Source organism: Staurois parvus, unplaced genomic scaffold (assembly GCF_062004578.1).
Source record: "Staurois parvus isolate SC_StPar_1 unplaced genomic scaffold, SC_StPar_1.0 ptg001404l, whole genome shotgun sequence".
Classification (NCBI taxonomy): domain Eukaryota; kingdom Metazoa; phylum Chordata; class Amphibia; order Anura; family Ranidae; genus Staurois; species Staurois parvus.
Window position 1 is genome coordinate 170,001 of NW_028319200.1, and position 26,712 is coordinate 196,712.

General features: G+C 49.3%; 1 protein-coding gene across 5 annotated transcripts in view; it reads right to left on the bottom strand.

Annotated features, from left to right (window-relative positions):
* The window catches only part of ZNF384 (zinc finger protein 384), a 133,266-nt gene that overhangs the window by 98,415 nt on the left and 8,139 nt on the right, over positions 1-26,712 (bottom strand). For 3 of the 5 annotated variants that reach the window (XM_089661910.1, XM_089661906.1, XM_089661912.1), the window contains exon 2: positions 4,147-4,218. The exons of the other annotated variants lie outside the window; for them this stretch is intronic. The gene's annotated coding sequence lies outside the window, so the exon portion shown is untranslated. The remainder of the gene's footprint in view (positions 1-4,146; positions 4,219-26,712) is intronic. 5 annotated transcript variants of the gene reach the window in all.

A 26,712-nucleotide genomic window follows, 5' to 3' on the forward strand; every position in this document is an offset into this window, starting at 1 on the left:
GCAAAAAAAAAAAAAACCCCCATTAGATACATTTTGTAAAAAAAGTTTAAAGTGCCCCCTGTGTGCACATAGTGGTGAACGCATATGCAGGCCACGCCCACATATGTAAATGGTGTTTAAACCACACACGTGAGGTATCACCACGAACGTCGGAGCAAGAGCAATAAATCTCGCACTAGACCTCCTCTGTAACTTTACACTGAACCTGTAGACATTTTTAAACCATCACCCGTGGATTTTTAAGTTTCATGTCATTTCACGAGCGTGCGCAATTTTAAAGTGTGACATGTTGGGTATCTATTTACTCGCCGTAACATCCTCTTACATATTTTACAAAACAACTGGGGTACATATAGTTTTTTTTTCCATCAAAGTGTATTTTTTTCCAAAAAATATATATTAATTTTTAAAACCTGCGCATTTCGGTTTTCGGCCCAGTGCATTTTGAATTTCCGGTTTTGTCACCAGAATTTTCACTTCGGTGCACCACTAATACTTACCTGAGCCCCATCGTGATCCAGCGATGTGCACAGGAGCCTCGGCTCTCTGCGGACTCTTCCCTCACTGGCTGAGACAGCAGCAGCAGCCAATGTCAATCACAGACGGGGGCGGGGCTGAGCCGTGCTGTATGTGTGAATGGACCGCAGAGCAGCGGCTCAGGAGTGAGCCTGCTTGGGTGCCCCAGTAGCAAGCTGCTTGCTTGCCAGTGGGAGATCCGAGAAGAAAAGAATCGGGGCTGCTCAGTGCAAAACAACGGATTATAAATAAATATATATACACAGTGAGGAACAGAAGTATTTGAACCCCCTGCGATTTTGCAAGTTCTCCCACTTAGAAATCATGGAGGGGTCTGACATTCACATTGTAGGTGCATTCCCACTCTGAGAGACAGAATTAAAAAAAAAATTCAGGAAATCACATTGTATGATTTGTAAAGAATGTATTTGTCTCGCACGGCTGAACATCAGTATTTGAACCCCTGAGAAGATCCGTGTTAATATTTGGTACAGAAGCCTTTGTCTGCAATTACAGAAGTCAGACGTTTCCTGTAGTCCTGACCAGGTTTGCACTGCAACAGGGATTTTGGCCCCCTCCTCCACACAGATCTCCTCTAGATCTGTCAGGTTTCGGGGCTGTCGCTGAGCAACACGGAGTTTCAGCTCCCTCCAAAGATGTTCTATTGGATTTAGGTGTGGAGACTGGCTAGGCCACTCCAGAACCTTGATATGCTTCTTACGGAGCCACTCCTTGGTTCTCCTGGCTGTGTGCTTCGGGTCGTTGTCATGTTGGAAGACCCAGCCACGACCCATCTTCAATGCTCTGACTGAGGGAAGGAGGTTGTTGCTCAAAATCTCACAATAAATGGCCCCATTCATCCTCTCCTTAATACAGTGCAGTTGTCCTGTCCCCTTAGCAGAAAAGCACCCCCAAAGCATGATGTTACCACCCCCATGCTTCACAGTAGGGATGGTGTTATTGGGATGCAACTCATCCTTCTTTTTCCTCCAAACACAAGTGAAGTTTAGACCAAAAAGTTCTACTTTGGTCTCATCCGACCACATGACATTCTCCCATGCCTCCTCTGGATCATCCAGATGGTCATTGGGAACCTTCAGACGGGCCTGGACATGTGATGACTTGAGCAGGGGAACCTTCCGTGCAATGCATGATTGGAAACCATGACGGCGTAGTGTTCTACCAACAGTGACCTGTGAAACCGTGGTCCCAGCTCTCTTCACGTCATTGTCCAACTCCTCCCTTGTAGTTCTGGGCTGATTCCTCACCTTTCTTATCATCAGTGATCCCCCACGAGGTGACATCTTGCATGGAGCCAGTCGTCTTCAGCCTCTTCCATTTTCTAACAATTGCTCCAACAGTTGATCTATTTTCACCAAGTTGCTTGGCAATTGCCCCGTAGCCCTTTCCAGCCTTGTGGAGGTCCACAATTTTGTCTCTGGCGTCTTTTGACAGCTCTTCGGTCTTGCCCATGGTAGTAGTTGGCGTCTGACTGACTGTGGGGTGGACTGGTGTCTTTAACCACTTCCAGTCCGGACACTTTCACCCCCTTCCTGACCAGGGCAATTTTCAGCTTTTAGCGCTATCACACTTTGAATGACAATTGCGCGGTCATGCAACACTGTACCCAAATGAATTTTTTACCATTTTTTTGAGACAGATAAAGCTTTATTTTGGTGGTATTTATTCACCACTGGGATTTTTATTTTTTTTGCTATGTAAATGAAATGTCCAAAAATTTTGAAAAAAAGTGTTTTTTTAAAAAAATTTGCAAATAAATAATATTTCATCATAAATCTTAGCCAAAATTTATTCCGTTATCTTTTTAGTAAAAAAAAAAAAATACAAATTAGTTTATAAGCAAAAATTATACATTTTAAACATTTTTTTTTACATTTTTATTTTATTTTTGTATATTATTTTTTATTTTTATTTATTTATTTATTTTTACATACTGTCAACCTAGCAGTACAGTGTTACCATGGTGACACTGTACTACTTGTGGGGGGTGATGAAGATTTTTTTTTTTACACTGATTGCTTTTACACCCATATAGGATGTAAAAGCAATCATTTCTCTTTCTCTCTGTGTGCATTCTTGCACTCATTGAGAAGTACTGAGTGAGCAGTGATTGGTCACAGCTTGTCACATGGTACAAGGCTTTTGTGAATAGCCCTGTACCATGTGACCTCTGTGATCATTCACAGATTTCACACATAGTAAGCAATGATGTCAGAAGTGACATCTTGCTTACTACTTTGCATGTGATCACTGATTGGCCAATCAGTGACCACATGATCGGGACCTCGTACAGAGGTCCCGTTCGCCGATCGGTGTTTCACTGTGTCCGGAGGACACAGCGGGCACCGGATCGCGGTGCTGCGTGCTCCCAGGGAGCGCGCACAAGCAGGGTGCGGGGAGGCCGTTTATAGACGGCCACCCGACCCTGCAGTGCCACCGTCTGACCATTTATATACAACGGCCGGACGGGAAGTGGTTAAAGAGCTCAGACAGGTGCTACTAAGTTAGATGAATGAGTGGAGTAGAGGTGGACTTTTTAAAGGCGCAGTAACAGGTCTTTGAGAGCCACAATTCTTGCTGTTTCTTAGGTGTTCAAATACTTCTGTTCAGCAATGCGAGACAAATACATTCTTTACAAATCATACAATGTGATTTCCTGATCCAGGCCCGTCTGAAGGTTCCCAATGACCATCTGGTTGATCCAGAGGAGGCATGGGAGAAAGTCATGTGGTCGGATGAGACCAAAGTAGAACTTTTTGGTCTAAACTTCACTTGTGTTTGGAGGAAAAAGAAGGATGAGTTGCATCCCAATAACACCATCCCTACTGTGAAGCATGGGGGTGGGAACATCATGCTTTGGGGGTGCTTTTCTGCGAAGGGGACAGGACAACTGCACTGTATTAAGGAGAGGATGAATGGGGCCATTTATTGTGAGATTTTAGCAACAACCTCCTTCCCTCAGTCGGAGCATTGAAGATGGGTCGTGGCTGGGTCTTCCAACATGACAACGACCCGAAGCACACAGCCAGGATAACCAAGGAGTGGCTCCGTAAGAAGCATATCAAGGTTCTGGAGTGGCCTAGCCAGTCTCCACACCTAAATCCAATAGAACATCTTTGGAGGGAGCTGAAACTCCGTGTTGCTCAGCGACAGCCCCGAAACCTGACAGATCTAGAGGAGATCGGTGTGGAGGAGTCGGCCAAAATCCCTGTTGCAGTGCAAACCTGGTCAGGAGCTACAGGAAACGTCTGACCTCTGGAATTGCAGACAAAGGCTTCTGTACCAAATATTAACACGGATCTTCTCAGGGGTTCAAATACTTCTGTTCAGCCGTGCGAGACAAATACATTCTTTACAAATCATACAATGGGATTTCCTGAATTTTTTTTTTAATTCTGTCTCTCAGAGTGGGAATGCACCTACAATGTGAATGTCAGACCCTCCATGATTTCTAAGTGGGAGAACTTGCAAAATCGCAGGGGGTTCAAATACTTCTGTTCCTCACTATATATATATATATAACCTGCTGCACCACTGCTAATAATTGTACGCACCCCCGGCAGTGATACAGTCACCAAGTTTTATACAGCAGTGGTAGATTACACTCACCCCTCCCCACTTCCTTGCTGGGAAGACAGAGATGTTGGCCTCAGATCATGAAGACAGATTTAGTTCAGCAATCTGTAAAAAGGACAATAAGAAACCGTCATGTTCTATGTACAGATTGTGGGAGTAGTAAAGTCCAATCAGCAGTTCAATGTGTGCAGCACAACGAAGCCAATAGTAAAAGATCGACATATGTAGTAAATATCACTTTCCCAAGTTTTTAAAATTAAATAACTGGCAGATGTGGAAAAAAAAATATGAATGCAGTTATGTTATCATGAAAAAAAAAAAAAACATTAAATGCATTTTAAGGGGCAACTACATGATATAGACTTGCTATCAGCCTCCTGCCATCCCTCGCACAGCATGGAGCGAACGTTCTGTGTGCACATGTGCAGACAAGGAACATTCGTACAGGAGACAGCATAGTGACTAGAGGGATGAGCTCATCAGTATGCCGCTGCTCCTTTACCGTCCAATCACAAGCTGTAAGCTGGAGGGTGACTAGGCTGTGTTGTCAAAGTGCCTTAGAAAACAGGTCACCAACCTAGGAAAGATGGTGCTGGAACCTATGGGCAGCACAGCGGCTAAATGGTCAGCACTTCCAACTGGCAGTACTGGGGTCGTTGGTTCGAATCCCAACCACGGCACCTCCTGCCTGGAGTTTGCATGTTCTCCCTGTGCCTGCCTGGGTTTCCTCTGGGTACTCCGGTTTCCTCCCACACTCCAAAGACATGCTGGCAGGTGAATTGGATCCTGTCTAAATTGTCCCTAGTATGTGTATCAATGTGAGTTAGGGACCTTAGATTGTACGCCCCTTGAGGGTTGGGGACCTTAGATTGTACGCCCCTTGAGGGTTGGGGACCTTAGATTGTACACCCCTTGAGGGTGAGGGACCTTAGATTGTACGCCCCTTGAGGGTGAGGGACCTTAAATTGTACGCCCCTTGAGGGTGAGGGACCTTAGATTGCACGCCCCTTGAGGGTTAGGGACCTTAGATTGTACGCCCCTTGAGGGTGAGGGACCTTAAATTGTACGCCCCTTGAGGGTTAGGGACCTTAGATTGTACGCCCCTTGAGGGTTAGGGACCTTAGATTGTACGCCCCTTGAGGGTTAGGGACCTTAGATTGTACGCCCCTTGAGGGTTAGGGACCTTAAATTGTACGCCCCTTGAGGGTTAGGGACCTTAGATTGTACGCCCCTTGAGGGTTAGGGACTGATGTGAATGTACAATATATATGTAAAGCACGGAGTAAATTGGCGGCGCTATATAAGTACCTGAAATAAAATAAAATAATAAATAATATTATTCTGTTTCAATCTTTTTATGGAATTTTCAAGCAGCAGTGAAACAGTGAGGACTCCATGTACACGGGCTGTTTGGAAAACTCTTCTGAACGATGGAAACTGACTGCTGGAAAACAGAGCATAAAAACGTCAGTTTAGCTGCGTTTGCATACTGCGTTTATGTGCGTTTGCATTCAGAAGCGTTTTTAAAAGATAACCTCAGGAGACCCTCCCAAATGCCCAGAATGCACTGAAAAATAGCAAATAATTTACTATTTCAGACATTTTGAGAGGAATAGAGAGAGCAGAAGCAGAGAGAGCAGGATGTGTTGAGATGACCGGTCTTTTCTGGTTGTAGTCACTATGGATCCCGTCATGAGCATAATGCGGCGCGTTCAACCATTATTCCTTCACGCGAAACCTGGAACTGACTGCGCTGGTGTGCCGGGATTTGAATACATGGAAAACGCTTTGTATGCATTTCTGATGATGAAAAAAAGGCTCCGGACAGCATCTGGATATGGAACAGTTAACAAACGCTTCTAAACGCAAACACTTCTAAACGCGGTTAGCCGTGTTTACATGCGTTTGAAACGCTGATAAAATCTACTCCTGAACGCAAGTTTGGTGCGTTCAGAAAAACGACTGTAAACGATGTGTACACGGACACATAGGAGAACATTAGGGAGAGTTCAGGGGCTGCTGGAAAGCTCCTAAACGTCGGTTTATCAGCTGCATTGTACATGAACCCTAAGCCGGGGTTCACATATATGCGGTGTGGTAAATCGCATGTGATTCGCACAGGAACCGCACCGCATTCCTGTGCCAATCACATGCGATTTGTGTGCGGTGCAGGGGCGGACTGGCAACTCATGGGGCCCCCGGGCAATAGGGGATCATGGGGCCCCTGTGTCCTTGCCCAAACTCAAAAAGCCTATGAAAAAGGTACCAGGGGCATCTCATGGGGCCCCCTACTGACCCCGGGCCCTCAGACAGTGCCCGAGTTTCCAAATGGTCAGTCCGCCCCTGGTGCGGTGCGATCGGAGCCGTACATTTTGTATGGCTCTAATAGCACTGCACCCGCGCCAAAAACATGCAGGACCCTGTTTTTGGTCGCACTAGAATCGGATCACACGGGTATTCACACCTCTGCGATCCGATTCTGCACATCGCACCGCGCTTTGCGAACCGCTTTCGGAGTGTCGTTAACATACACACCCGCAGCGGTTCGCATGAATGGGGTGCGATTCTGATGCGGTGTGGAATTAGCACTGAAAACGCTGCAAATTCCGCACCGCATAAATGTGGGCCAGGGCTAAAGGATTATTAACCTCTTCGCGCCGGCGCCTCCCGGCCCTTTAAGAGTTTCAGAAGCCAGGAGGCGGGCGGGGTTTTAGGGTCATGTGACCACCGTGATTCACCGTCATGGCAGTCACATGATTGGAAAAGGTCCCGATCAAAAGGGGAGATCGGGACCTTTCCGCGAGTCACGGACATATGTGCTGGGAGCGCACCCTCAGCACAAATGTATTTTCTAATTGCATGCAAATATGCGGCCGCTCGGCAACAAGGACCAGACGCAGAGAGGCCGCATATTTGTGTGTGCTCGGCGGCAATGGGTTAAATTGTATATCAAAGTGAATGGTCTACATAGTCAACATTTGTGTACATTGCTGACAATATTAAAAGAGCATCCAAAATGAGTGGAAAGAAAGAGTTCAGTCAAGAACTCAGAGTCCTTATGAGGAACTACATCAAAGTGGTCAACCACAGAGAAGTCCGTATTCCGGAAAAAAGGGAAAATGAACCTATTGTTCTATTGCTATAGGGCAGGGGTTGGCAGATCTACCTGAATAATGAAGTGCAGCGCTAAGAAGAATAAAAAGTCAATAGAGTGATAATCTGGTATCACAATGATGAACTGTAGAGGTACGGAATCCCACGGCTTCCACTTTATCAGAGTAACAGAAATGCGCACTCACCGGAAACGCATGGGTTATGCGCATGTGTGATTATGCATCACGGGCAATGGGAACATCAGAATCCAGGCATCCATCTATGGACTCTCTGAGGAGAGTCCATAGATGGACTCTCCTCAGAGAGCTTGTCCGGGAAGTAAGGACGGCGCGGAGCGGAGTCAGAGAAAGCACTTTTGCCATCCTGAGAGGAGGTTTTTTCCTGGAGAAGGGAACACCTGGCTTACCTTAAGGGGATCCCCCGGACCTGTTACAGGAGTCTGTGATGACCCACCGTGAGGGAGACGCCTGGCTGCCTGGATTCTGATGTTCCCATTGCCCGTGATGCATAATCACACATGCGCATAACCCATGCGTTTCCGGTGAGTGCGCATTTCTGTTACTCTGATAAAGTGGAAGCCGTGGGATTCCGTACCTCTACAGTTCATCATTGTGATACCAGATTATCACTCTATTGACTTTTTATTCTTCTTAGCGCTGCACTTCATTATTTTAGTTTGACTGTTTATATTTAAGGCATTGTGGTTGCCTAATGTGTTCTAGCTGCTGATATCTATTAGAGCGCTCACTACCTATTTTATATGTAGATCTACCTGAATGACAAGAGAGACGTCAAAGATCACCGGGCGCAGTGTCGGCTCCTCACACCTGATTCAAACCTCTAACTGCTGCGTGCGTTGCACGGCAATCAACATATTGCCTCCTTCACCACCAAACACACTTGGATCGCTTTGCAGAGGAGCAGCAGTGCCTGCTGCGTGTGTGAATGAGCCCTTATTTGCATCCGGCGGCAGCACTCTTAGGGCTCGTTCACATACAAAGCTGGGGGGGTAATAAAACCCTGCAGTTGAGTCACGGTTTTACCGCCCCCAATCCCTACCCCCTTTAGCTTTTGAGGCAGCAGCCAAAGGTGTACACATGCCGCAGCAGGAATCACACTCCCTGTCGCTTTTGGTGGGTGCTACCGCCTGTCAACTGAGACCCATTCAAGTAAACGGGGCCACTCTGCAAGTGCCCTGCAACTGCATGCTTTTACGGGGTCCAAAGGGTTAAAGCAGGTAGTGAGAAAGCCACACACCGCTGCCTATTTAACCTCATTTGCTGTACCGCACAAGGTTGAAAGGCACTGGCAGAGCGGCCTTAGGCTACGTTCACACTAGCTTTGTTAGCAGGTCTTAGGCATTTGGGAAGCGTTTTTAACGCTCCTCAAACGCCTATGAAAATCCTACACATGGCAGCACACAGTGCTGTTCACACTGAAGCAGGGTGGATAAAAATCAATGATTTTTTTTAAAAAATAAAAAAAAGAAATCAGATTTTTTTTTTTATTTAAATCAGATTTTTTTTATTTAAATCGGATTTTTTTTTAAATAAAATGCTTTTTGAGGAAAATATATTACCATCCAAAGGTTATTCCATCATGAAATAAAGATTAGTTTTTTAATTATGTAGAATAAGGCTGTATATGTTTAATTTTTTTGGTAAATAAATCCCATGAATCCATTCACAATGTCACTCTCCAGAGGTTTCTGTAAGATTATTGGGCAGTTTCTCTGCCTACAAGATATTATCACAGATGTTGGTTTACTTTGCAGTTCTCAAAACTGAATGTGACTCAGCGGAGATCACAGGCCTCTTCTTCACAGCAAAAATGTTATAACATGAACAGAGTTAACCGTTTCAATACCGGGCAATTTTACCCCTTCCTGCCCAGGCCATTTTTCAGGTTTCAGCGCTCTCACACTTTGAATGACAATTGCGCGGTCATACAACATTGTACACAAACTAAAATTTTATCATTTTCTTCACACAACTAGAGCTTTCTTTTGGTGGTATTTAATCACCGCTGGGGTTTTTAGTTTTTGCTAAATGAACAAAACAAATACCAAAAATGTTGAAAAAAAAACAAGTTCTTTGTTTCTGTTATAAAAGTTTACAAATAAATAATTGTTCTTCATAAATTTAGGCCGAGATGTATTCTGCTACATGTCTTTGGTGAAAATAACCCAAATTAGGATGTATTATTTAGTTTGTAGGAAAGTTATAGAGTTCACAAACTATGGTATAGATCTGAATATTGATCAATCCTGAAGTACTGACAGCCAATCTAATTTCTTGAGGTCCAAGAATGTCAGAATAGTACAGATATCCCCCAAATGTCAGAATAGTACAGATATCCCCCCAAATGTCAGGACGGTACAGATATCCCCCCAAATGTCAGAATAGTACAGATATCCCCCCAAATGTCAGGACGGTACAGATATCCCCCAAATGTCAGGACAGTACAGATATCCCCCCAAATGTCAGGACGGTACAGATATCCCCCAAATGTCAGGACAGTACAGATATCCCCCAAATGTCAGAATAGTACAGATATCCCCCCAAATGTCAGGACAGGACAGATATCCCCAAATGACCCCTTTTTGCAGAGTAGACAGTCCGACGTACTTCATAAGAGGAATGGCGAGTTTTTTGAAGTTGTATTTTTTTTGTCATAATTTTTCAGAAAATGAAAAAGTTAAAAAAATTATTTTCACTATTTTTTTTTTTTACATACTGTCACCAGTGCAGTACAGCATCATCATATAACTGGCATGGCGGTGAACAGGGACACTGACTGGTGACAGTATGAAAAAAATATATATATATTTTTTTTTTATTTTTTTATTATTTTCAATTTTTCTTACATTTTTTTATTTTTTTTTAAGATTTTTTTTAAAGATTTTACTATGACCAAAGTAGTACAATGTTACCATAGTTACATTGTACTACTTTGGGGAAGTGATCAGTATTTGGGTTTTTTTTTTTTTTTTTTTTTACACAATTTGCTTATGGCAAAGAATTACTTTGCTATAAGCAAGCATTTACCTGAATGAAATCGATTCATTCAGGTTTTTTTTTTTTTTTTTGTGCTTAGCTGTGATTTGGTCACATGATGACATGTGCATGTGATTCACTGACCAGTCCAGGCATGGACCCCACTAGACCCCCAATGGTATGCTGTGGTGGCACCAAGCTGTCAGTAGCTTTCCACTGCCTTCGCCGGCCTTCCTTCTTCCCATCCTGCATTCTGGTGCCATCTCTTCCCTAGGTAAGGGACGCACACACATCCGGCCATCCACATGACGTAGACTAAAATGTGATTCACCAGACGGGGCCTCCTCCTTCCATAGCCTCATGGTCCAGTTCTGATGCTCACATAGGCACTTTTGCCTGTGGACAAGGCTCAGGATTGCCACCCTGACTCAGCCCCATACACAACTGACACCTTTCTATCAGAACCTGCATTCACTTTTTCAGCAATCTGAGCTCCAGTAGATCTTTTATTGGATTGGACTACACAGGCCAGCCTTCTCTCCCCAACTCCATCAATGAGCCTTGGCCACCCATAGCCATGTCGGGTTCTCCTTCCTCCAACCACTCTTGTTCGGTGCGGATCGGGAACATCCCACACGAGCTTCAGTTTTGGAGTTGTCCTGACTCGGTCATCTCGCCATTACAATTTAGGGCTTGTCAAAGTCCCTCAAATCCCTACTCTTGCTTGTTTCTTCTGCCTTCAACAAATCAACTTCAGGAACATGATGTGCACTTGATGCCTTATATCTTGGCCACACATATCCATGTCAGGTTCTCCTTCCCCCAACCACTTTTGGTCGGTCCTGACCACTGCAGATCGGGAACATCCCACACGAGCTGCAGTTTTGGAGTAGTCCTGACCCAGTCGTCTTGTTATTACAATTTAGGGCTTGTCAAAGTCCCTCAAATCCCTACTCTTGCTTGTTTCTTCTGCCTTCAACAAATCAACTTCAGGAACATGATGTGCACTTGATGCCTTATATCTTGGCCACACATATCCATGTCAGGTTCTCCTTCCCCCAACCACTTTTGGTCGGTCCTGACCACTGCAGATCGGGAACATCCCACACGAGCTGCAGTTTTGGAGTAGTCCTGACTCGGTCGTCTCGCCATTACAATTTGGCGCTTGTCAAAGTCCCTCAAATCCCTACTCTTGCTTGTTTCTTCTGCCTTCAACACATCAACTTCAGGAACAACATGTTCACTTGATGCCTTATATCTCGTCCCCTTTCAGATGCTATTGAAAGTCGATCATCAAAATGATTCAGCCTGCCTCTCAGTGGTCACTATGTTATGATCCGTGTATACCCCGGCAGGTATAAAGAAGCAATATCCGACATTGTTATCACAAAGGTTCACTTGTTCCATCATCATCATCATCCTCTTCCCTTGGCAATAGCCCAGCTGTGGGCGGGGACTAAACAGACCAAACAATTGCCGCGGCGGCTCCTAACACCAGGCCAAGTAATAAATCACATGTAGCTCCATTCACAGGGAACTCCATTCAGACCTACATGAAGAATGTTCAGCACAGACTTTCCCAGGTCACACACAACGCATCTGGGCGTAACGGCAGACGGCTGTCTGGAGGAAAGTCATCTGTTTAATTTGTTCCATATGACACGGGGAGCCCAAAACAAAGCCAGGCTGGGTCTGCTGCTATGATGGCGCAACTGAACCACCCGCGTGCCTCTCTACCAGGTGAAGAGGCTGGCAGAGCGCTGCACGGCATGCAATCATGTTAGGCTAGGTTCAGATTTGTGGTTAACCTCTTCACGCCGGCTGCACGCAAATGTGCGGCCTCCCGGCGTCTGGGCCTTGACACTGAGCGGCCGCACATTTGGGTGCAATTAAAAAAAAACATATGTGCTGAGAGAGCGCGCCCTGCGCGCTTCCAGAACACATCCGGTACTCACAAAAAGGTCCCGATCTCCTCTTTCGATCGGGACCTTTCCCGATCATGTGACCGCCGTGAAGGCGTGTCACGGCGGTCACGACTCTAAATCCCGCCTCCCAGCTTCTGAAACCCGTAAAGGGCCGGGAGGCGCCGGCGCCAAGGGGTTAAAGTGGTTCTAAAGGCTTACATTCTTTTTCCAACAACAAACATGTCTATACTTACCAGCTGTGCCAAAAGCAGCCCAGATCTTCCTCTTCTCGGGTCCCCCGCCAGCACTCCTGGCCCCTCCTTCCTGCCAGGTACCCCCACAGCAAGCAGCTTGCAATGGGGGCACCCGAGCATGCGCACACCCCAGCTGCAGCTCCGTGTGTCTATTAACACGGCCCCACACCTCTCTCTCCTCATTTGCTCACTGGCTCTGATTGACAGCAAGGGCTCCCACTGCTGTCTCAGCCAATGAGGAGAGGGAGTCCCAAGATTCCAGTGAACATCACTAGATCGAGAGGGGTAGGGGCGGACTGACAACTCATGGGGCCCCCGGGCAATAGGGGATCATGGGGCCCCTGTGTTCTTGCCCAAACTCAAAAAAGCCTATGAAAGGTACCAGGGGCATCTCATGGGGCCCCCTACTGACCCCGGGCAGTGCCTGAGTTTCCAAATGGTCAGTTTGCCCCTGGAGAAGGGGCTTAGTTGAGTATTAGTGGAGGCTGGGGGGGGGGGGGCGGGGGGGAAGGTGCTACACAGAAAAGGCTTTTTTTTTACCTTCATGAAGGTAAAATACCTTAAGCCTTTACACCCACTTTAAATGGCCACACCTCTGAAAAGTTATCTACGTTCAGATCACTCTTCACAGGTGTTTGACAAGTGGTGTGGAGACACAGGCAGTGGTGTATTTAGGTTTTGTGCTGCCCTGGGCAACACAAAAATTGGCGCCCCCCGCCGAAAGAGCCTGACATTGACCAAGAGCACCCCTGCCCTCCACCCAAGCCTTCCACTGCCACTGCCCCCCATACACCAGCCACCATCCCCCATGGTGAAAGAGAAAGACAGTCACCTTCACAGCTCCGGACATCCCCAGGAATGAGAGTTGGGCTCTGCATACACCGTCATGAAACCCACAGCCTCTCTCAGAACCCACCAGGTCCCCATGCCACGTGTGTCTCTTCTTCCGAGGGGCAGTGCTGCCTCCCCCGAAAAATGCCGCCCTAGGCAAATACCTTGTTTGCCTTGTGCTAAATAGTCCCCTGGACACAGGGATGTGCAAATCACATCGCCCGACGCCCAGGACATGCAGTTCTGGGCGCTAAGCGGATGGGGTTTTATTGAAGATTGGCCTGGGCAGGAAGGAGGAGAGTGCCGGGTAGGCAGGGGGTTGAACCACTTTAAGAACGAGTGTTTTGTTTACAAGTTTAAATTGGTAATTTTTGCTAGAAAATTACTTAGAACCCTCAAATATTATATTTTTTTTTATCAGCAAGGACCCTAGTGAATGACACGGCAATCGCTGCAAGTTACGTCACATGGCATTTGTGCGGCGTTTTTTCAAACACAGTTTTTTGGGGGGAAAAAAACAGTGAATTACCCAAAAAAAAAAATACAAGATATACCTCCCCTTTTTTTTAAAAAATGAAAAAAGAGGATTTTACGGCGAGTAAATACATGCCTGACGTGCTGCGCTTTTGTGCACGCTTGTGGAATGGCGACAAACTACGGTACTTAAAATTCTCCATAGACAACTCTTTACACATTGTTTACAGGTTACCGGTTTAGAGGAATTATTGCTGTAATGTTCATGGCGATACCTCACATGTGCTGCGAACACCGTTTACGTGTGCGCAATTCAAGTATGCGTTCACTTGTGCGTGCGTGAGCACGGTGGGATGGGGGCTCCTACAAAAAAATTTTTTTATCCTTATTTATTTTTACACTGTCCCTTTAACCCCTCGCCTACCGGGCACTTCTACCCCCTTCCTGCCTACCGGGCACTTCTACCCCCTTCCTGCCTACCGGGCACTTCTACCCCCTTCCTGCCTACAGGGCACTTCTACCCCCTTCCTGCCTACCGGGCACTTCTACCCCCTTCCTGCCTACCGGGCACTTCTACCCCCTTCCTGCCTACCGGGCACTTCTACCCCCTCCCTGCCTACAGGGCACTTCTACCCCCTCCCTGCCTACAGGGCACTTCTACCCCCTCCCTGCCTACAGGGCACTTCTACCCCCTCCCTGCCTACAGGGCACTTCTACCCCCTTCCTGCCTACAGGGCACTTCTACCCCCTCCCTGCCTACAGGGCACTTCTACCCCCTTCCTGCCTACAGGGCACTTCTACCCCCTTCCTGCCTACAGGACACTTATACCCCCTTCCTGCCTACAGGGCACTTATACCCCCTTCCTGCCTACAGGGCACTTATACCCCCTTCCTGCCTACAGGGCACTTATACCCCCTTCCTGCCTACAGGGCACTTCTACCCCCTCCCTGCCTACAGGGCACTTCTACCCCCTCCCTGCCTACAGGGCACTTCTACCCCCTTCCTGCCTACAGGACACTTCTACCCCCTTCCTGCCTACCAGGCGCTTCTACCCCCTTCCTGCCTACCGGGCGCTTCTACCCCCTTCCTGCCTACCGGGCGCTTCTACCCCCTTCCTGCCTACCGGGCGCTTCTACCCCCTTCCTGCCTACCGGGCGCTTCTACCCCCTTCCTGCCTACCGGGCGCTTCTATCCCCTTCCTGCCTACCGGGCGCTTCTATCCCCTTCCTGCCTACCGGGCACTTCTACCCCCTTCCTGCCTACCGGGCACTTCTACCCCCTTCCTGCCTACCGGGCACTTCTACCCCCTTCCTGCCTACCGGGCACTTCTACCCCCTTCCTGCCTACCGGGCACTTCTACCCCCTTCCTGCCTACAGGACACTTCTACCCCCTTCCTGCCTACCGGGCACTTCTACCCCCTTCCTGCCTACCGGGCGCTTCTACCCCCTTCCTGCCTACCGGGCGCTTCTACCCCCTTCCTGCCTACCGGGCGCTTCTATCCCCTTCCTGCCTACCGGGCACTTCTACCCCCTTCCTGCCTACCGGGCACTTCTACCCCCTTCCTGCCTACCGGGCACTTCTACCCCCTTCCTGCCTACCGGGCACTTCTACCCCCTTCCTGCCTACAGGACACTTCTACCCCCTTCCTGCCTACCAGGCGCTTCTACCCCCTTCCTGCCTACCGGGCGCTTCTATCCCCTTCCTGCCTACCGGGCGCTTCTACCCCCTTCCTGCCTACCGGGCGCTTCTACCCCCTTCCTGCCTACCGGGCGCTTCTATCCCCTTCCTGCCTACCGGGCACTTCTACCCCCTTCCTGCCTACCGGGCACTTCTACCCCCTTCCTGCCTACCGGGCACTTCTACCCCCTTCCTGCCTACAGGACACTTCTACCCCCTTCCTGCCTACCAGGCGCTTCTACCCCCTTCCTGCCTACCGGGCGCTTCTATCCCCTTCCTGCCTACCGGGCGCTTCTACCCCCTTCCTGCCTACCGGGCGCTTCTATCCCCTTCCTGCCTACCGGGCACTTCTACCCCCTTCCTGCCTACCGGGCACTTCTACCCCCTTCCTGCCTACCGGGCACTTCTACCCCCTTCCTGCCTACAGGACACTTCTACCCCCTTCCTGCCTACCGGGCGCTTCTACCCCCTTCCTGCCTACCGGGCGCTTCTATCCCCTTCCTGCCTACCGGGCACTTCTACCCCCTTCCTGCCTACCGGGCGCTTCTACCCCCTTCCTGCCTACCGGGCGCTTCTATCCCCTTCCTGCCTACCGGGCGCTTCTACCCCCTTCCTGCCTACCGGGCGCTTCTACCCCCTTCCTGCCTAGCGGGCGCTTCTACCCCCTTCCTGCCTAGCGGGCGCTTCTACCCCCTTCCTGCCTAGCGGGCCCTTCTACCCCCTTCCTGCCTAGCGGGCACTTCTACCCCCTTCCTGCCTAGCGGGCACTTCTACCCCCTTCCTGCCTAGCGGGCACTTCTACCCCCTTCCTGCCTAGCGGGCACTTCTACCCCCTTCCTGCCCAGGCCAATTTCCAGCTTTCAGCGCTGTCACACTTTGAATGACAATTGCGCGGTCATGCAACACTTTACCCATATGTCGTTGTCACCAGGGCAGGAAAATAGGGAAAGTCCACGAACACCATTATAAGCAATAAGGGAAGCCATTGTCACTAGTATAGGAAATGGGGGAAGCAGTTGTCACCAGTACAAGAAATGACACCGGCTCACATCACCAGGACAGGAAAAAAATGGTAAAGGCCATTGTCACCAGTACAGGAAATGATGGAAGTTGTTGTCACCAGTACAATGTAGGAGACCAGGACAAGCTGCAGTCCTGAATTAGCGGTCCCTTCCACTCAGGATGGATTAGGGGCTTTAAACAGGTGACAGAACGTTATTACTAGCACAACTGATAAGAAAAATATAAAACATTAAATAAGATAAAAGTCCTATAGGCTGCAGTGATGGGGCATTACTCCTCCCACTGACACCAATGATGGGGCACTATTCCTCCCACTGACACCAATGATGGGGCACTATGTCTCCCACTGATACCAACGATGGGACACTATTCCTCCCACTGACACCAACGATGGGGCACTATTCCTCCCACTGACACCAATGATGGGGCACTATTCCTCCCACTGACACCAACGATGGGGCACTATTCCTCCCACTGACACCAATGATGGGCACTATTCCTCCCACTGATACCAATGATGGGGCACTATTCCTCCCACTGATACCAATGATGGGGCACTATTCCTCCCACTGACACCAATGATGGGGCACTATTCCTCCCACTGACACCAATGATGGGGCACTATTCCTCCCACTGACACCAATGATGGGGCACTATTCCTCCCACTGACACCAATGATGGGACACTATTCCTCCACTGACACCAATGATGGGGCACTATTCCTCCACTGACACCAATGATGGGGCACTATTCCTCCACTGACACCAATGATGGGACACTATTCCTCCCACTGACACCAATGATGGGGCACTATTCCTCCACTGACACCAATGATGGGACACTATTCCTCCCACTGACACCAATGATGGGGCACTATTCCTCCACTGACACCAATGATGGGACACTATTCCTCCCACTGACACCAATGATGGGGCACTATTCCTCCCACTGACACCAATGATGGGACACTATTCCTCCCACTGACACCAATGATGGGGCACTATTCATCCCACTAATACCAATGATGGGGCACTATTCCTCCCACTGACAGCAATGATGGGACACTATTCCTCCCACTGACACCAATGATGGGGCACTATTCCTCCCTCTGACAGCAATGATGGGACACTATTTCTCCCACTGACAACAATGATGGGGCACTATTCCTCCCACTGACACCAATGATGGGGCACTATTCCTCCACTGACACCAATGATGGGACACTATTCCTCCCACTGACACCAATGATGGGGCACTATTCCTCCCACTGACACCAATGATGGGGCACTATTCCTCCCACTGACACCAATGATGGGGCACTATTCCTCCCACTGACACCAATGATGGGGCACTATTCCTCCCACTGACACCAATGATGGGGCACTATTCCTCCCACTGACACCAATGATGGGGCACTATTCCTCCCACTGACACCAATGATGGGGCACTATTCCTCCCACTGACACCAATGATGGGGCGCTATTCCTCCCACTGACACCAATGATGGGGCGCTATTCCTCCCACTGACACCAATGATGGGGCGCTATTCCTTCCACTGACACCAATGATGGGGCGCTATTCCTCCCACTGACACCAATGATGGGGCGCTATTCCTCCCACTGATACCAATGATGGGGCGCTATTCCTCCCACTGATACCAATGATGGGGCGCTATTCCTCCCCCACTGACACCAATGATGGGGCACTATTCCTCCCACTGACACCAATGATGGGGCACTATTCCCCCCACTGACACCAATGATGGAGCACTATTCCTCCCTCTGACACCAATGATCGGCACTAATCCTAACAACAATGATGGAGCACTATAGATCTTTTATTGAAAAGAATCAAGCAACAGAATTTTATACAAAAGTAAAAAACATAACCATAGTACAGTCATACGTCAACAGAAAACAAAAGGAATGCACATCCGTGTTCAGAATATATACAATATATACAGAGTTTACTACCAAAAGACTATTCAAAACTATGTTCAGTCTATAGAAAACTATTTACATAACGCAACAGAGAGGGCCTAAGAGGCACAGCCCACCGCCTGTGTACGCCCACCGCCTGTGTACGCCCACCGCCTGTGTACGCCCACCGCCTGTGTACGCCCACCGCCTACGTACGCCCACCACCTACGTACGCCCACCACCTACGTACGCCCACCACCTACGTACGCCCACCACCTACGTACGCCCACCACCTACGTACGCCCACCACCTACGTACGCAGCCATTTTTCAAAAATTGAGCATCAAGAAAAAAAACTAGAGTGATAAGAGACAGACAGCCACACCCCGGAAAGTGACTCCTGGTAGTCAGGGTGGCTTGAAACCCCTCGACGCCTTCAACCAAGCCCCCGCCCCTACTTGTCTCTCTCAAGCATCCGAATCTTCCCCACCCCATGAAAAATGTCACACACCACCACCTGAACAGGAAGGATTTTACACTGAGTGGTGACCTGACACCATGCATTCCAGGTGAAATATGGACTACCAGGCTAAAAAAAAGTGTATCCAAACAAAAAGCCCCCCCCCTGTGTTGAATGCTCCGTACACCCATTCAGCATAACCCAGCCTAGAGAGGAAAGGAACACCGAGGGCCCACCCCACCTCTTTGTATACCTCCAAGTTAAAAGGGCAATGAAGCAGAAAATGGCCCATAGTCTCCTCCTCACCTGCACACTCCTCCCGAGGACAACTACGATCCATCACTGCGATATTTCAAATTGCCCCAAACATAGAGCCTCCCGTGGAAGCACAGCCAGGCCAGATACCTAAATTTAAGGAGGACTCTATCCAAATTAATCAGCCTTAACCCTTCCCTCATAATTTCACCTGGCCAATCCCTTAAGGCCAGTGGGTCATGAAAGACTTCGCTCAAGACCCGGCTCATAAGGACTTTCCTCAGAGCGGATCTGAGATCTTCAGCCAACAATCGCCACTGCAACTTCAAGCATGGAGAGACATAGGCTGGAAGCTGACAGCGATGACCTCTGAAATTCTTCACTTGGCCACCTTCTTCCCAAAGTCGTAGAAAAGACCTAAACCAAGATCTAAACATGCCAGCCCATCCAGGAGGTTCCACTGCAAGCATATTACCAATGTTAATGTAGAAAAAGCAGTGAAAAGAATTGGGTTGACCATACCTAAGCCTCCCTCCTGGACAGATATGTGACATTCCTCTTGATGAGGTTCAGTCTGTTCCCCCACAGCATCTGGAAGAACACACTAGAGCCCCTAGCATAGAGAGACACTGGCAAGATGCAGACAAAGCCGACATTCAAGATCGGAATCAGGTAAGTCTTAATCAAATCAACTCTTTCCCTCAGAGAACGTCCATCTCTTCCAGCTGATCACCCTAGTATTGGCAACTTCCAGTCTGCTTTCCCAATTTTTAAGGCCATAATCGCCGGGTCCGAATTCAATGCCTAGTATCTTAATTTTTTTCCTGGGGCGTTGGAAAAACGTCAGGGAGATCAAACACATCACCTTCCTTTCCCATCCAGAAAACTTTACTGTTATCCTGATTGATCTTGGAGCCAGATGCGTTGGAGTTCTGTGATGTCAGAGAGACCACCTCCTCTGCTTCATCCAACCCAGTGACAATCACCGATACATCGCATAGGCAACAACCCTCAAAAGGTGGCTCAACCAGGAGCCCCACTGGTACCCCACATAACATGCTGCTCTCTAGACTCCTGATGAAGGGGTCAATTGCAAACACACAGAGCAGGGGACTCAGAGGACAACCCTGGCGCACCCCAAAGGACTGCCCAACCCAACCATTAACAAGAGGGAAGCTTTCCACCCCCTTATACAAGACTTTCAACCAATCGACAAAACCACCTGGCAGACCGTACTTACCAAGGAGCAGCCACAGGTACTCATGGTTGACACGATCAAAAGCCTTTGCCTGATCCAATGCAAGCAAATACTTTCCCCAGCCTGAAGACCTGCACTGCTCCAGGGCCTCCCGGACAGCTAACACCGCTATGAAGGTGCTCCTACCCTGGACCGAACAGTGCTGATGGCGAGGAAGCAAAGACTGTGCTATTGATAAGCGCCAGAAAAAGTATCTTCACCAGCAACTATTGACATTGAAAAGGCTGATTCTCAATCATTGAAGGATCCTTACCTTTTGACAGAAGAATCACAGCTGAGTGCCTCATAGAAGGGGGAAGAGTCCCCTCAGCGAGGCAGCTGTTAAAAAATCTCTACCAAATGCGGGGCCAGAATAGACTTAAAAGCTTTGTAATACTCAGCCGTCAAGCCATCCGGTCCAGGTGACTTTTTGATGGCTAGCTGCTCAATTACCCTCATTACCTCTTCAACTGCGATCTCCTCTGTCAAATTCATCAATGGAACATCTCCACCATTTAGACCTGGAGTAGTGTCCAAAAAGCCTTCCAAGCTCTTTCCTCCCTAGAAGTTCAGCATAAAAGGACCTCATGACCTCCAGGATCTCTAACCTGGACTTTGTCAAGGAACCTGTACTACCCTTAAGGCCAACAACTCCCTTAACAGCTACACCTTGTTTGCAGTTCTGGTAGGGGTCCAGTGAGTGGTACGTCCCATAGTCCCTCTCCAGAACCAAACAGTCATGCCGGTCATATTGACACTTCCTGAGGAGGAGTTTCACTTCAGATTACCCCAGGATCTTCTCCCGAGATAAGAATATCCAGCTTCCTCCGCAACCTTTGGTAGATCATGTATCTATCAAACTGCTTTCTATTGGCTAGGCCCCTGAAGAATCCAGCAATCTTCTTTTTGGTCAGCTCCCACCACTCAGCCTTGCTGCTACAAAAGTCCAGGATGGTCACCTGTGCCTGAAAGAATTCCTCAAAGGATTGTCTAACACGTTCTTCGAGAGTTGAATTCAATCTCCAGATGCCCTTGTCCCTCTGAGGGGAGTCTAAAGCATTCAAGACCACAGATAGCATACAGTGATCAGAGAACTCTACTGCCTGCACCACTGGGGGGAGAGAAAGCAGAGGTCTCCTTTAAAAAGAGAAAAGAAAAAAACGTATCTATCCTACTCTGGCTTTTACCTCAATGAAAGGTGAACCTTGCGTCATCTGGGAGGTGCTTAATGTGCACATCCACAAGGCCAGCATCCCTAACCATACTATTAAAAAAAAAAACTATCATATCCCAGCTTGTCTTTGAAGTCCTTCCTGTCCTTGGGCCTAGTCACAGTATTAAGGTCACCTCCAAAGACCACTTGCCGGGATGTATAAAGAAATGGCTTGATCCTTGTAAAAAGGCATTTATTGTCCCACTTTGTGTGCACCCCAAAAAACATTAATTAGGCGCAGGTCCTGCCCTCCCACAAGGGTGTCTAAGACCATACATCTCCCAATCTCCACCTCAATAACTGCCGGTCAGTTACCATGCCGGTTTAAAACACCGCTGTAAGGCTCGCCCGCAAGACACCAGTAAGATGGACCATACCTCCACTCTCTCTTGGCCATATGAATATCTGCCAAGCAGGTGAGCCTAGTCTCTTGCAAAAATACAAATTCAGTATCTAATTGGCTGAACAAAAAGAAGGCCATAGAACGAGCTCTTACCAACTTAATGCTGGCAACATTTGTCACTAGGGATGCACCGAAAATTCGGTGGCTGAAACGTTTCAACCGAAAACACCCCCTTTGGCTGTTGGCCAAAATGAAAAAAAAAAAAAAAAGCACCGATACAGGTGCCGAAAAAAACCCCGCTCCTCACTGCCACTCGGTAGTTCTCAGCCCTAGCTGAGACCCCATCGATCCTGGCGCTGGGCATAGAGATTAGTGAAGCAAAGATGGCCTCCACTTATCTCTATGCCCTTGGAGGACTGGAGCGATGTCACTTCCCATTCCTGCCATTTGTTCTTTTTAAAGCACTAGATCAATGCTTTTTTTTTATCCAATGCTTTACATTGCAGAGGAGAGATGTGGGGTCTGGGGGGGTCTTATTGACCCCCGACCTCTCCATAAAGAGGACCTGTCACTAATTATTTCTATCACAAGGGATGCATACATTTCTTGTGATAAGAATAAAAGTGTTTACATTTTTTTTTAAAGGGACAGTGCAAACCCCCCCCCCCCAAAAAAAAAAGTGCCCCCGTCCTCGCACTTAGTGGTGAACGCAAACATAGGCCACGCCCACATATGTAAACGATGTTCAAACCACACAAGTGAGGTATCACCATGAACGTCGGAGCAATAATTGTCACACTAGACCTCCTCTGTAACTTTACACGGCTAACCGGGAGAAATATTTAAAGCATCACCCATGGAGATTTTTAAGTACCGCAGTTTCATGCCATTCCACGAGCGTGCGCAATTTTAAAGCGTGACATGTTGGGTGTCTATCTACTCGCCGTAACATCCTCTTTCATATTTTATTTATTGTAATCAAAGTGTATTTCCAAAAAATATGTATTTTTAAAAACTGCACATTTCGGTTTCAGTTTTCGGCCAAGTGCATTTTCAATTTTCGTTTTCGGTACCAGAAGTTTTATTTCGGTGCACCACTAATTGTTGCCACTTTTAGTGGAGGAGGAACCGCCATTTGAGTTATTGGTTGGATTGCTTCTTAGCTCCCCATCACCAGAAGCCTCTCTCTTTCTTGAAGCTTCCTCAAACTCCATTTCAGATTCTGAACTATGCTCAGAAGTGCCTGATGAGGAAATATTTAAATTGGCGGCCCAAAAACGGTTGGAGACAGGCACTGGAGATTCCCGTCCCTGTTCCATACCCACCACCCGCATCTTCTGCATCACAACCTTCCTTCTTCCCTCTAGGTACTGCCAGTCAGACTCATTTCTTGCTTTTTGTTAGACTTCACAGAAGACTTCTTTACAGAAGAGACGGCAGCACAATTTTTGCCACCCTCCACCACTCCTGGTGGGGGGAGGGACTTTCCTTCAAGTCAGACTTGGGAGGGGAAGCCTCACGGGGGATAACTGATCAGGGAGCACAGATTTGGAAAGTTTTGACACAACGGGAGCAAGTACAGTAGGTTGGGGGGACAGAGACAGGCACAGAAGAAATACAGACACAGGAGGGGTGGCCAATGGAACTGGGGAGGGATCCTGAACAAAACCAGGGGAGTCAGTCACCGGAGAGGAGGATGTTACACCAGGGGCCTCACCAGCAACCTGTCCAGCCTCAATAGTTCATCCATTACCTCTTTCTCCACCTTTTGCCAAGCCTCAGGACATTGACTGTAGGGGTGGCCAAGGCGTAGGCACAGGTTGCACCTTATCTGGGTGCAGTCCTCGGCCACATGACCCTTTCCCCGACACAATGAACATATTAAAGCTGAACAGGAGGAGCTAAAATGCCCCTTTTCTCCACACCGGTGAAACAGTTTCGGCTGACCAGGATAGAAAATAGTCATCCTGTCCCTTCCTATAAAAGTGGAGGAAGGCAGGTGAAGGACAACGTTCCCATCCCTGGCCAACCTGTCACCGACCAACCCCCAGTCTAGATGATGCGCTCATCAAGAATTTTATCTGGTCTTGTCAAAACCTCCCCATAATGTCTCAATCAGACCTCTAAGTCAGAGCAGGAACTCATTACTGAGGATGATGGTTATCTTCTTCACTGTTGACCTCTGACAGCAACTGGTGCCAGATCTTCTCAAGCTGATCCATGGATCCACGGTTCCGGCTACACACGCTCTCAGGCTGATCCATGGATCCACGGCTCCGGCTACACACGCTCTCAGGCTGATCCATGGATCCACGGTTCCGGCTACACACGCTCTCAGGCTGATCCATGGATCCACGGTTCCGGCTACACACGCTCTCAGGCTGATCCATGGATCCACGGTTCCGGCTACACACGCTCTCACGCTGATCCATGGATCCACGGTTCCGGCTACACACGCTCTCAGGCTGATCCATGGATCCACGGTTCCGGCTACACACGCTCTCAGGCTGATCCATGGATCCACGGTTCCGGCTACACAGGCTCTCAGGCTGATCCATGGATCCACGGTTCCGGCTACACACGCTCTCAGGCTGATCCATGGATCCACGGTTCCGGCTACACACGCTCTCAGGCTGATCCATGGATCCACGGTTCCGGCTACACAGGCTCTCAGGCTGATCCATGGATCCACGGTTCCGGCTACACACGCTCTCACGCTGATCCATGGATCCACGGTTCCGGCTACACACGCTCTCAGGCTGATCCATGGATCCACGGTTCCGGCTACACACGCTCTCAGGCTGATCCATGGATCCACGGTTCCGGCTACACACGCTCTCAGGCTGATCCATGGATCCACGGTTCCGGCTACACACGCTCTCAGGCTGATCCATGGATCCACGGTTCCGGCTACACACGCTCTCAGGCTGATCCATGGATCCACGGTTCCGGCTACACACGCTCTCAGGCTGATCCATAGATCCACGGTTCCGGCTACACACGCTCTCGCGCTGATCCATAGATCCACGGTTCCGGCTATACACGCTCTCACAAGGATCCACGGTTCCGACTATACACGCTCTCGCGCTGATCCATGGATCTATGGTTCCGGCTACACACGCTCTCACGCTGATCCATGGATCCACGGTTCCGGCTACACACGCTCTCGCGCTGATCCATGGATCCACGGTTCCGGCTACACACGCTCTCACGCTGATCCATGGATCCACGGTTCCGGGTATACACGCTCTCGCGCTGTTTTCTCTGTCGCTTCAACTCCGCTCTGAGTTTGTAGAGATTGTCTCGCTCCTTATTCAGGATCTTAATCCCGGCCACCACTCTCTCCCCAATGGACTCCGCGCCTTCATCTTCACCCGGGACAGATAGATCACCAGCCCCGGCTTGTACTGAGGCAGGCATGTCACCCGTCAGCCCAGGGGATGGCTCCGATCTCCCAGCAGAAGCCCCGCTGGCCTCCATGGCTTCCCCAGGAAGGGGCCAGGAGAGCTGGGAAATATTTCACCACACTCCCCTCTCACATACAGGAGCTGGAGCACCTGACAGCAAGAGAAACTCCTCCCTCAATGATGGGGCACTATTCCTCCCACTGACACCAATGATGGGGCACTATTCCTCCCACTGACACCAATGATGGGGCACTATTCCTCCCACTGACACCAATGATGGGGCACTATTCCTCCCACTGACACCAATGATGGGGCACTATTCCCCCCACTGACACCAATGATGGGGAACTATTCCCCCCACTGATACCAATGATGGGGCGCTATTCCTCCCACTGATACCAATGATGGGGCGCTATTCCTCCCACTGACACCAATGATGGGGCGCTATTCCTCCCACTGACACCAATGATGGGGCGCTATTCCCCCCACTGACACCAATGATGGGGCGCTATTCCCCCCACTGATACCAATGATGGGGCGCTATTCCTCCCACTGACACCAATGATGGGGCGCTATTCATCCCACTGATACCAAAGATGGGGCGCTATTCCTCCCACTGACACCAACGATGGAACGCTATTCCTCCCACTGACACCAACGATGGAGCGCTATTCCTCCCACTGACACCAACGATGGGGCACTATTCCTCCCACTGACACCAACGATGGGGCACTATTCCTCCCACTGACACCGACGATGGGGCACTATTCCTCCCACTGACACCGACGATGGGGCACTATTCCTCCCACTGACACCGACGATGGGGCACTATTCCTCCCACTGACACCGACGATGGGGCACTATTCCTCCCACTGACACCGACGATGGGGCACTATTCCTCCCACTGACACCGACGATGGGGCACTATTCCTCCCACTGACACCGACGATGGGGCACTGTTCCTCCCACTGACACCGACGATGGGGCACTGTTCCCCCCACTGACACCGACGATGGGGCACTGTTCCCCCCACTGACACCGACGATGGGGCACTGTTCCCCCCACTGACACCGACGATGGGGCACTGTTCCCCCCACTGACACCGACGATGGGGCACTGTTCCCCCCACTGACACCGATGATGGGGCACTGTTCCCCCCACTGACACCGATGATGGGGCACTGTTCCCCCACTGACACCGATGATGGGGCACTGTTCCCCCACTGACACCGATGATGGGGCACTGTTCCCCCACTGACACCGATGATGGGGCACTGTTCCCCCACTGACACCGATGGGGCACTGTTCCCCCCACTGACACCGATGATGGGGCACTGTTCCCCCCACTGACACCGATGATGGGGCACTGTTCCCCCCACTGACACCGATGATGGGGCACTGTTCCCCCCACTGACACCGATGATGGGGCACTGTTCCCCCCACTGACACCGATGATGGGGCACTGTTCCCCCCACTGACACCGATGATGGG